This window comes from Rhipicephalus microplus, chromosome 10, assembly GCF_043290135.1.
Source record: "Rhipicephalus microplus isolate Deutch F79 chromosome 10, USDA_Rmic, whole genome shotgun sequence".
Taxonomy (NCBI): domain Eukaryota; kingdom Metazoa; phylum Arthropoda; class Arachnida; order Ixodida; family Ixodidae; genus Rhipicephalus; species Rhipicephalus microplus.
In genome coordinates this window covers 13,940,852-13,953,313 of record NC_134709.1, presented here as the reverse complement: position 1 = coordinate 13,953,313, position 12,462 = coordinate 13,940,852, and the positions used below count along the sequence as shown (strand labels likewise).

The 12,462-nt window shown below is 51.9% G+C and overlaps 1 protein-coding gene across 3 annotated transcripts in view; it reads left to right on the top strand.

The window, feature by feature from the left end:
* Positions 1 to 12,462, top strand: part of LOC119181497 (latrophilin Cirl) — a 721,750-nt gene that overhangs the window by 545,129 nt on the left and 164,159 nt on the right. The window lies entirely within an intron of this gene.

Here is a 12,462-nt window from a genome sequence, read left to right as displayed (position 1 = left end):
GTTGGAGTCTCCACAAGGGATACGAATTGGACCACTTACTACAGAAGTTGTTCCGTTGCCTTTACCATCTGCTAACTCGTCACACTTCCTCTGTCGTTAGAAAGTTTGAGAAACCGTGTACGTCAAACTAATTTGGGCTATGCGCCACGCATAAGCGAATGAATGAATTGGAGAAAAATACTGCCGTGGGCCGCAGTATGAGAAATAGAAAAACAAATGGTTATTCAGAAAGTGTTTTGAGCGAGGTCCGGTATCACCCTAAGGTCCCCTAAGGTCACCCTAAGGTCACCCTAGTCCAGGAACCCTATGGTTTCGACTGCTCTCTTGGCCCTGGCGACTAGTTGTCGCTGGTCTTCCAGGTCCTCGAGGACGAGCTTGGCCTCCCTCGTTTCCATTGAATGGTCGTCGTTTATTCTTGGCGCTTGGTTTGGCTCCAGTTGCACGTCGTGGTTTGCATGGCACTGGCATTGCAGGAAAAAGTTTAGGAATATTAAACACAAATGTTGAAAGGACGGCTGAAAAATAGCGGAGCTCCTACATGCGTAGTGCATTAAACTGTATTTGCGCATAACTTGAGTGCACGTAAAACAGGTTAGAAAAAGCGGAGTCAAGTTTTGACACCCGCAGCTGTGGCGTCACAGTTCACAGTCACGGAAACGCAAGCTTTCTGCACTTCGCGTGGTTTTGCAGTGCCTGCAGGATTGGCCCACCTATTACCGAGTGACAATGCCATGTGACGACGTGATCCCGTGGCGTCGCGTTGTGACGTCACAAATCTTGACGATCACGGACTTCACGATGGCGTCACTTGACCAGTAGGAGGAGTCAATAACGAAATAAAGCGAAATAATTAGGCTTATTATATTCGAAACGATGATGATGACCGTGATTACGAGGATGATGTGGAATGTCGATGATGCTCGAATCGTGTGAGCGCGCTTATTTCCTAGTCTAGCCGCAGATTTACGACACCGCGTGGTCTCATTAGTCAGTCAGACTCAGTCACTTGATGTTACGCTGTGCGCCGGTATTCACGGCATCGTCCACATGCGTGGCTTACGATTTCTGCATCGATTCGTGTTGACGCGTACGCCACCGACGGTCACTCTCGTTTTCGAATGGGTGTGCAAAGCTTTCGCCTTATGAATGGAATCCCGTTAGTCCGGCACCTATCGCGTCCGTTCTTCCACGACAGGCACGGGAACCGCCATATATATATATACTGTAGCAGATCTCCCCGCGTTCCTCTTCCCCGTTCGTCGAGCTCGAGATTCCCCGCCGTTATTGCCACTATATGTGCGTCCGCTCCCCGCGCAAATAACGCCTGGCGAGCCCTCCAGAACGGGGCAATAACGTTCCTCTCTTTCGCGGCGTCTGTGTATACGCAGTATAACGAAAGCGCAATGCACTCCATCGCCTTCTCGGTGTATCGCTTTCTTTCGGACCCACTCCGAGATCACCACTTCCTCTGCCATCCTGCCGATCCTATACCTCGTCCATTCGCACCTTGTGTACCCTGCGATCGTTCTGGACACTGCTCCCCGTGCTGTCGCGCACGCGCATGTTGGCGTTATAACAAAGACATGCTCACACGTGCGATCAGCATCGGTACTGGCCAAGGTACTGGCATCGCAAGTACAATGGTTGCAAGTACAATTTTTGTTAGTACATGTGTGTGTGTGTGTGTGTGTGTGTGTGTGTGTGTGTGTGTGTGTGTGTGTGCGTGTGTGTGTGTGTGTGTGTGTGTGTGTGTGTGTGTTGTAAACTTGGCTCTAGGTTACACTCGTACTAAGAATCGTGTGGTGGCACACTCTGCGCCTCGTCTGCTTCTACACCGGCGTGACACGGCTGAACGCTTCGCGCAACTTCATGGATAAGCGACAGCACCACCGCAAGCGTCACTGAGGATTACGTCACCGCCGGTGGCCTCAAAACCTAGCTGTCGAGCTTGGAAGATGTTCATTTTCCTTCGCTGCCTAGTTAATGGCGTTAGAATGCTCGCCCGATGCATATGCTAATTGGAATAAACTGTTATCGTTTCAAGTCAGGATGTGTCCTTCGGTCGATAGGACGTCCCACAAAACTCCACAAGAGCCGTCGATGTTCACGGCTTGTAGCGCGTCGCTTTCAGGCTTACAACAAAATGGTGGTCATGTGACCACGAAACGCGTCCACGCACGATACGCGCGACCGCAGCCCGGAGGCGTCGACAACAGGCGCGTGGCAGCGCCGCCGGGTGGCAGCATTAAGCCCAAAGCAGGATTTCCGGACACTTGGCCCTTTTTATATTTTTATGCGCCCTCCCACCCACAGCGGTACGTTCGATCACTGCATCCATGGGGACGAAAGCTAAGAGAGGAAGAGAATGGACGGGAAAGGGAGGAGGGCGGCTTGAAGCGTGAACGCGTGCGGCTTCCTATTGCTTTGCCAGCGTTGGCGTTGAGCACTCTAGCCGATAACGTTGCTCCATAACGTCTCGTCGCTGGCGGGTAGAAGGAACCGTTGCACCAGATGAGAGAGAGAGAGAGTGGTGGCGTGGTGGAAGAACAGCGAAAGCACGGCTGCAGGCGAAAACAAGATGGGAAGTAATAGCAGAAACAAAGAAAGTCAAAGTAGGGTGTCCGGAAGACATTTGTTTGTTTGTTCATGCGGGAGTGGTGAGGGGGGGGGGGTGAAGTGTGTGGAATGAAGCAAGCGTGCAGGAGAGAGAGAGAGAGAGAGAGAGAGGGACATGGAAAGATACGTAAAGGAAAGGAAGAGAAATGCCTGTCTGTGGCTTGTGCACAGCTGAGGGGCCATAATACGAGATCATAGGCGTATGTTCCGAGAGCGAAAGAAGAGAGTCGTGGAGGAGAAAGGGGAGGTATAGTGGTCGTAAACTTGGTCCCCGTCGAAGCCCGTGGTCGGGGAGGAACCGACGACGCCCGTCCAGGCGCCACAAACCCCTAGACGTTGCACATGCGGGACACTTGAAGCGCCTGCCTGCCACGCCTTGCCCTCCATCTCTGTTAGTTTGCCGGCTTCTGTACAGGCTGCGTCTGGTTCAAGAGTGCGAGAGAAGGCAGGATTGCTTGGCGAGCCCGCAGGGCGTGCAATGAACGGTAACGCTTTCTTCTTCGACGCGAGTTTTGCTTTCGAAAAACAAACATGCCGCAGCATGGGGCTCGGCTAGACCCAGCGGTCGACGGCTGGGACAGTCCCGGAGGGGTCCTTCTCTGACGAGTGGCTGAGCTGCCCCGAAAGTGTGGGAGATTCGATATCCCCCCTGCGACGGGTCTTGGCCGTAGGGGTGCGAATAGGGGATGGATAGGGAGGGGGAGATACTCTTCCCAAGTGCACTCGATAAGTGTTCTCGCCCCGTTCGTTCTTTCCAGACCCGTGGCCGCAGCGCTCCCCGCTCATAACTACGCCCTAGAAAGAAGAGCAAACGAGACGCGAAGGGTCCTGGCAGCGTTAAAGCGCACCCACCGACTGAGGTGGTGAAGCATTCCTTTCGATGGTGAAAGCCGGGTGGAAAGATGAAACGAAACAGATGAAAAAAGTGGGGTGGTGAAGAAGGCGAGGCCGTGACAGATAATAAGAATCAAGACAAAGAAGAAGAGTACGCAGTTGGGGAGGATTGCCTAACTCGAGATGATATCTTAGCGCCTGGGCGATTGGAGATGTGAGCTAGCCCTTGAAGTGATTTGAGCTCGTAATGACCGAGGTAGATAGGGCGATACGTGCCGCCGCTCGTAAAAAGAACGGGAGTGAGCAGTGACGGCAGCGCAGTGTTTCCGTATTTACCAACTGTTCAGTTGGTGGCTGCAGAAGCCCCCACCCTGCCCCTGCCCTTGAATATGTGGCGTGAGAATCGGCAGTGTGCACGCGATGATTTCAGAGTCGGCCGGCTGCATAGCAGCCAGCTGATAGATATCGGCTCGTCTTGTATTGACTGTTCCATGTTTATGTACAGTTATGTCGTAACCAATTTGTTTCAATAGCGAGCGAGAAACTCGATGACTAAGCGTTGTCGTATCGTGCACCCACTGTCCCTGCATGATTCGCATTTCCTCGAAAGGGAGGATGGCGGAGGGAGGCAGCACTCTGCTGACATTGGCCTTGAAGCTTTCACCCGGCTTCTCGTCGAAAATCAAGCCGCGGCACGCGGCGCGAAAGTTAACCTCCCGAAAAGAAGACGCCTCCGGACGTGCAGCCACCTCGCTGGGTCGTTCTTTTCTTTCCCGGAAAAAAAGAAAGTTGTTGAAACCCCATTCACTCCCGAGAGATAAGGAATCTTAAGGGGACGCTGAGCGTGTGCGAACATGGTGAGTTTTAACAGACCCGGATGGAGTGGCGGGGATGAACCAAGGCGCTGGAAGGGGAGGCCTTCTGTATCTCACGACACAGGTAGGGGGGGTGGTTAGGGGGGGGTGGAGCAGGAGAAGACGGGAAGGTTAAAGTGAAAACGGTGCCGAGGCAAGCACGCGAGGCAAAAAGCCAACTCGTGCAAGAAGCAGCACAGTAGATTGATGTAACAAAGGAGGAAGTAGTAAGGGCTGTCTTTCTGGCGCTTAACGCTGAAGGCAACTGCGAATCCCCCACCCCCACGTTGACGGTGAAAGCTCTTGGTGCGACGTCAGCGCCCGATAACATCGCATGCGCGCCCCCGGAGGCGTCAAGAAGCTCGCGCAGTCGAGTCTCTCCCCCACCCGGTCTTTTACCCACCCCTCCCTTCTCACCCCAGGAAATCTACCGGAGCAATCGGCAGTTGAGAGAAAGAAAGGGGGCGACAAAGTGTTCGGGACTCGGCGGCGCCGGCGGGTGCGACGTTTCCGGCATAGTGCTGTGCAGCGCGCTTAAAGAAGCCGTCCGCAATGGTAGAGCGTTCGCTAAATGTTCAAAGATGCGTTGGTCTGAGATTCGAATCTGGGAATCTTGATTCGCGGCGCTATGATATGTTACAGCGAAACTGTTTTAGTTGCTACTACTACAACTACTACTGCTACCATCAATACTACTGCTTACTACTATATACTACTCATAGTAGTAGTAGTAAGCAGTAGTAGTAGTAGTAGTAGTAGTAGTAGTAGTAGTAGTAGTAGTAGTAGTAGTAGTAGTAGTAGTAGTAATCACGCATGTCACGGGACCAGAGTGAGAGAATAAAAATAAAATCAACCAGATTTTGATAATGTTTTTGTTTTTGAATAAATGACACGGAATAATGATGCTGACACCTGGGAAAACTTAACGGAAACTTCAAAATGAGATGGTGGACGATAGGGGTGGCAGCTTCTCTGTGCGACGGTTTTAACGGCAGGGAACTAGCTAGATTCTTTTTTTTTTTTTCGGTTAAATTTTGGTTTCATGTGCAGCATTGAGCTACCCTCTCGTGGCAATAAGAAAGAAGTTAATTTCATGAACTTCTTTCACGAATATGCTGGGTGGTTTTACAGCTTACGCGACAGACCACAAGCAATAGCGCGGAAGCTTCGCTCCTATTCACGATACTTGTGTGTAACACGCATAAGTTGCGTTATGTTGGCACGTCCTCACGTACTTCAGTGGGTTCTAATCCGGTCGAAGCAGGCAATTGAGGTACCGTGATAGACGTGCTCAAGAGATACCCTACGGGACAATAAAGTGTTTCTCATGTCTACACGCGAACTCACGAAGCGGGTATCGTGTAAACACAACATACCCTAATTCGTCCCGGGATTCTGAGCCTGTTTGTAACTGTTCATCGTTTTCCAGGCGGTTGATCTTCTGCAACATCCAGTTGTAATAACACCATTTGCGCCGAAATCCCACGTTTGTGTCTGCCATAGCACGTCCTTGCAGGTTCTGCAACGCTGCATGCAATTATCTACAGTGCATGGCCGTCGGAAGTGGTACTGAAGGGAGTGGGCAAAGGGCGCGGAACAGTGTTGAGGGCAGAGACTTGAACTCCTCGGGCTTCCTTCAAGACGGCGAAGGCGACGCGTGGCGGCAGCGATTTCAGCGGGGACCGGGGGCAGCGGTGGAGAGGGTAGCCTACGAGCTCGTAATGATGGCAAACTCAAGACGGGCGCGTTTGTCTGTTTGCGCAGGGCACATACTCTTTCTTTCGGAAAGGGCGTCGTAGATATACACGGCCGGCGCGTTTCCTGTGCCCGAACATCGCCTAATGTTATAGCTATGCAGTATTTTCTAAATACCCTGCATATTCTGGAGGACGAAGCTGGTGACTGCGCTATCGGAGACGGAACAACTGAAGGAAAACGAACTGACAATGAAGTGAAGGAAGCGACTTTACTTGTAGTATTTTAACTGTGGCTAAAGAATGTCTTTCACACTCGTTTTTGTCATGGCTGCGAGTGGCATTGACTGACATTCCCACGTTTATGCGTGCAGAAGATAAAGTGGATGGGAGGACGACTGCCTTTAGCTAGATTGGTAGAGCATCGGGCGCGTTATTCATATGTCGCAGGTTTGTCCCCTGCTGGTGGCAAATCGCTTTTCCGTCCAATTTACTTTTGTTCACATGTATGTCATAATCACTACACTATACAGTTAGAAAGGATTCAGCTATTGTCTTTAGTAGTTTTCTTGCTTCGTCGTCTGGTGGTTTTCATTAAAGCGGTGTTTAACGAACAACCACAACGACAACAAATAGCCCTTAAATTCCCCTTCTTTCGCTCACGGTAGAAATAACAAACACGCGAACGAGGAATCTTCCGCGGATCTGTTCACAAACTCGAGCAAGCGGAGTCGCGTCAGCGTGTCTAGAAAAGCCAGGGCTGTAACTTTTTCGTCTCCCGGTCCGGGCAGGGCTGGCTATATCCTACCGAGCGCGCAGATTTCTCGGCCAGATTTTAACGCACTCTACGTGCCGCGACCAAGTGTTGCCGCCGGTGGCTGCAGATGTGCCGATTGGGGCGCCCCCACCCCCGGGTCTTCAAACGCCGTTAACTTCACAAGAAGATGTAACTTCGCCTTTTTTTTATCTCCCCCTGGTGATCGTTTGAGGGTCGTTTGTTTGTGTGTCGTCGTTGCCAGCTTGGCCTTCCCAGCACTGCTGCCCCGGACATGAAGCGAGGAGCGCGAACCTGAAAATAGGCTTATCGGTGTTGATCGCGTTTGCAGCCCTCTTCTGTATACGCCTTCTCCAGCACTCGCCCTTCACTTTTGCTTCTTGCTCGTGGCATTCGAGCCTAAAGCACCGTGCGTGCCGTCGCCAAAGATGCGTGCTAGCGTGGAGAAACAATTTGACTCCGTAACTTTGCTCTCATTTTTTTTCCCGGAAACGCGCCATTTTTAAGAGCAGTGTTTGCTCATCGTTGCACTTAGTGTCGTTTGTCTGCTTGTTTGGTGAGCACTTTGTGCCGTTTGCTTATTTGTTTAAACTGCGATAACGCTGTTTTGCTACTTCGTGCAGTTGTACGTTTCGAGCACGCTTAATTGCCGTTTATTGTCTATTAGCGGAATTATCGCACTGTCGACGAATCGCTCAGTGCAAGGGCCCGCCTGGTGACATGTGTTTGCTAAGTGGCGATCCCTTTTCGTCATAACAAACCACTGACAGAAATCGTAGTGTGCAATTTTTTCTTTTTTTCTTCCGTGTTATATGCGCTAGACCAGTGAACCGAAATTTCAGTCATTGTAGAGTTCGATGCACACGTAAGTTTTCTCATTTCTCTCGCTATTCCTGAAATGTTTAGATGAACTTGCTCATGATGAGACAAGCGCAAAAAATACACACACTCAGAGAAGACACAGACAAGCGCTTGTCTGTGTCCTCTCTGAGTGTGTGTATTTTTTGCGCTTGTCTCATCATGAACCATTACCAACACGCCCAACTGGCAGTCATCCTTGAACTTGCTCATAGTTTATTAGTTCAAACCACGTCGTTTTTTTTGTTTTTCTTCAGAAACGTAATGCCTTTGGTACCAGATCGTGCTCTTATGAGCACTAATCAGCTGTCACCTTCCTTGGCGATTGCAGTCACATGTCGTTAATTACTTCATTGTCATATACGTGCCCATAAAATATTCAGCACTCATTAGGCGCGACCACCAGGAAGAATTCGATGCTTTCATGAAACGCCTGCGTAGGCTCTTCGGACGAATGAATGGCAGTGCGCCTTTTTGTTGACCTGCCACCACAGTCATTGGCTATAGCTGCACGGCTGATGACCCGAACGACGTGGGTCCAAGCCGCGGTGGTCGCATTTCGATAAAGACGAAATTCTAGAGGACCGTGTACTGTGTGACGTCATTGCATGCTATAAGTATCCAGGGTGGCGTAAAATACACGGAGACGGTGTTCTTCGTAGCTTGCGTAACTTGGAGAAACCCCGTAAACTATACCTTTTGTCGACAAGTTTCGGAGACCTTCCGAACGGCATCAGCTTGGAACTTGATAAGGTACCATTTCATCGACAAATAAACTTTTGATAGCCGTGGTAAACTACTGCAGCCTTACGCCGGGGGAAAGAAGTCTTCGCACTTGTACGTCAATGTGTCCATTTGAAAAGCTAAGGCTCATCTTCCTCCGAGCAACCATTTTGTGCAACTATAGCTAGCGCTATACAGTGGCGTCGCTGATCGGCGAGTGCGACTTTCGCGTTGTAACAGCGTGGGCAAAATCCATTTCTGACAGTTCTATAGTTCAGCAGCAACGCACCTGCTCCCATCTTTGTTGGTCGCGCGGGTGCACGAATAGGGCTCTTGTCATTTTTGACAAGTCACTACCGCCACTTGCAAGGTAGACCTCCGAGGCCCCTGCGACTTTCCCAGGTCAGCAAGTGCGCCTCAAAGAACGCGGTCGAAAGGCAAATTCTTCGAGCCCACTTTTGCAGCCAACTTCTGACTTGTGTGTCGTTTGACACACTCATGCATGAAGAAGGCCGTGCACGATCTGCAGCAGTGCCCCTTGTACCGCACCTGACTGCGCTACAGGTCACTCAAGTTACCTACGGCACGTGAGAACGTTTGGCGTTAGCAAACGTTGAACACTTAAAGCCGGCATTGTATACATGCATCCCTTGAATGTCATGTATACCCTACGCGTCGTTCAATCATCAACACCGCCCACGACTTTCTCCATTCTAACCAGGCACTGTTGTAACATGACAGCTTCACTCCGACTTTTCTTTCGGAACCGCTTCGCCCGACTTCCCGCCTTTTGACGCATCAGCGTTTCCACGTGCCAAGAGGGACAACTCCCACTGCGGGTGGGCCAACTAGCCGTCCAGTTAACAGCGACTCCCAAGACTGTCTCCTTCTCAGAGAAGAGCGTGTGCACCCACAGCAGGACACCAGGTCCCCTTCGTGAAGTTCCTCTTTGTTCCCAGCTCGAGCGATGCGCACGTGCTGCTACTTACCCCGGGTGACGGGACCGGGACTAGACGGGAAGAGGACCTCCCTTGGTGATGCCTTCTCCCTCGTTTAGGCGACGACTGGATAGCCACGGCCGTTCGTTGTTGTCCGACCCCTGCGGCTCGGCTCAAAATGATCAGCGGCATTCTCTTCCCTTATACGTCGTGCTCTGCAAGACAAAGAAGGCAGTCCGACTGTGGTAGCGTGAGCTACAAGATGAACTGTCGGCTGACTGGCGTATAACACGGGACTGCTCCGACGTGTTCTTGGACGCAAGAGTTAATTACAAACGCTTCAATGATCACTGTTATAGCGCGAGAACAGAATGACGACACAGAGACAAAAAGGACACGAAGGACACGAGCGCTCGTGTCCTTCTTGTCTCTGTGTCGTCATTCTGTTCTTGCGCTACAACTATCATGTCATACCAACTAGCCCAAGCTTCCACGCTTCATTGATCTCAACGGCCGTGATACGCGATGCTCAGCAGCGCGAGAACCCTTGACTACTTCGCGTGGCGTACGTGTCCCTTCTAGCACTGCCGCGCACCAGGTGTCGCGACCGCCGATGTCAGTGTAGCATCCGTGATCACGGGGAACATTAGCGTATTCTCCTCTCCCGTTACCGCGCAGTGAACTCACAGTGAACAGTAAAAGAGAAATTGTAAGTGATGTCTCAACATTAGCCGGGGAGTTCCGGCGACACTGCGAAAGGACGCTCTGAGACCACGAGGAGACAAGGTGACGTCTTCGATATCGGTGACGGAGAGGTCAGACAAAAGAGAGTGACTGGGGCTGAGGTTCTACTCTGTGTACCAGAGATACACTTTCAATAACACTCTCGTGACAACAACGGCTCAACCACTTTTTCCAGGTGCTGCAGTCGTGGGACTCCTTCCGCCCGTGACGCTCTCTCGTAGAGTTGGCCACGTGCGCTTGCTTAAGCCTTGTGAGCTTGCGTGGGAGGGAAGGGGGGGGCGAAGGAAGAAGGTGGGCGGGCACCTCCCACTTTGGCTCGCACGCCCCGAGCTAGAAAGCTCGCTGCCCACCCCTCCCGGACCGCCCGCCTTCTTCGTTCCACGGCTTCTAGAAATAGCCCCAAGACACTAATTCACTTTGGGAGCTCATCAGTCGGCCCGAGAGTGTGCGCGCTAGAGGAGTCGGTCGGAAATTTACTGCGAAGGGAAAAGCCAAAGGAGGGATTATGAGCGGATAAAGTAAAAATATATGGGACTCTCGGCTCGGCTCGTCTTGACCTTTTGTTCGCCTCGAAAGCGGGCTCTGCGCACCCCAGGGAGTGCGAAGCGGTGCACTACCCTCTTTTTATGTCTTGTTTTCCAGCTTCTCCTCTTTGTTCCGGTTACTCTGTCAAGTAAAGGAGCGGGCGACCGTGAAGAACCGAACGTCGAACGCAAGGCCTTTCGCCCAGAGCTGCGGAGTCAAGAGTTTACTTTCACGTGAAACGACGCGGCTCCATGTCCTTTGATGCCTGGGAGAGACCGTTCTCTTTCTCTTATTTTTTAACAACCAAGCCCCTACCCCACTTTCTCCCCGTTGTTTCCTTATATTCTTTAGTTTCCCTCCACCGAAGGCGCCGCGATACCAACCGCTTGACGCGGACGAAGTCTGAGAACAGTCGAACGCGTCTCGTATGCGTCGACAAAAGATACTGCCGTAGTATAATAGCGCTGCTCAGTAGGAATACACAGCGTGGTCCCTTCTTTTTCTTCGGCAAAGTGTTCATGCCGACTCATAATGTCTTCTCTTCTATATGTATTTTCTTGTTTTGCGGCGCTGCCACGCTGACTTCTTGCACGCCTTGTTTGTCGGAGGATGAATGCCTGGCGCCCCCAGGAAAGAGCGACAGATTTGGCAGCGTACCACCGACGGCTGACGTCTTGGTTTAGAACGTGCCGCTGAGGGACTTCGTGAGGAGGAGTAGAGATCCCGCTTTCTGCGCGGCGGGACGTTAAAGAGAACAAAGAGTGCATGCTAGTCCCTGCCGCGTGTTGCTTGATGCCTGCTGCCGGTAAACCGACCTGTCTGCCACCGTTCTGCATAGCCTTCAGTGTCCCAAGGAGGAACAGATATTAGAACATGATTGGCAGCTGACGCGGCGACGAAAGATAATGCCCAACTCAACGGAACACGCTGGGAAGGGGGGGTCGTGAACGGCGTTTTTTCTGACCATTCCTTTCCTGTCTTCCTCTTCAAATCTCCACGGTGTGTGGGCTGTCAGAGGAGGGCCTATGATCAAAACTCATTCGTGCGACTTCCATTTCTACTGGCATATCAGGGCTGCGATACAGGTGCGGCGCTAGCGGGTTACACGCGAAGGTGAAGGTGCCACCCCCTCCCCCTCCCAAGGAACCGGCGTAGTCAAAACACAACGTGCAAATCCCCTGCCCCAGTTGTTGCCACACCAGTAAAGAAATTTTAGCACCGCCTCTGCCGCACTACTGAAACTTAGCGAAGTTCATGCGTTGCGAAACCAGAGAGAGCTGACGAGGCAATCAAGCGTAAGTCCAGGACCGGAGACGCATTTATAAGAGATGCTTCCTTTATAAGAGATGCTTCACCTGTCGGCGTTCAGCCTATAAAGTGGGCGACCAATGATTCTCCGTGGTGTCACGCACTACGTCTTACTTCGGGGCAGTTCCCAAACTCAGCACTCATCTAAACTCGGGGCGTCCCATCGCGAAAACACTGCAGCGAACCGAGCGCGAAGAAAAAAAAAGAACAAAAAACAAGCGCGTGCCTCGGAGAAAGGAATCCCCCGCGGAGTTCGGTCGTGCTGGGCAACTAAGGCAAAAGGGTCCGGCGAGAATCGAAGCAGCGGCAGCGTGCTCGCCTGCCATGTCGCGCAGCAGGTGTGCCGGCCATCAGCATCTCGATCCGTCGCGCACCGCAGAGACCACACCGGGATCGGTCATCTCTCTCTCCTCCTGGGATGGGGGACACGATTCTCTTTCATACGCGCGCGCGTGCGCGCTGGGCAAACAAACACGCCGAAGCGGTCAGTTTGCCGGCAGCAAAGTGACGAGTTCGACATCTCTCCGGATCGGCTCGTAAAAGCCGCGCGCTTCAAGCACATAACACGAGTCATCGTGGCACACCCGGAAAGC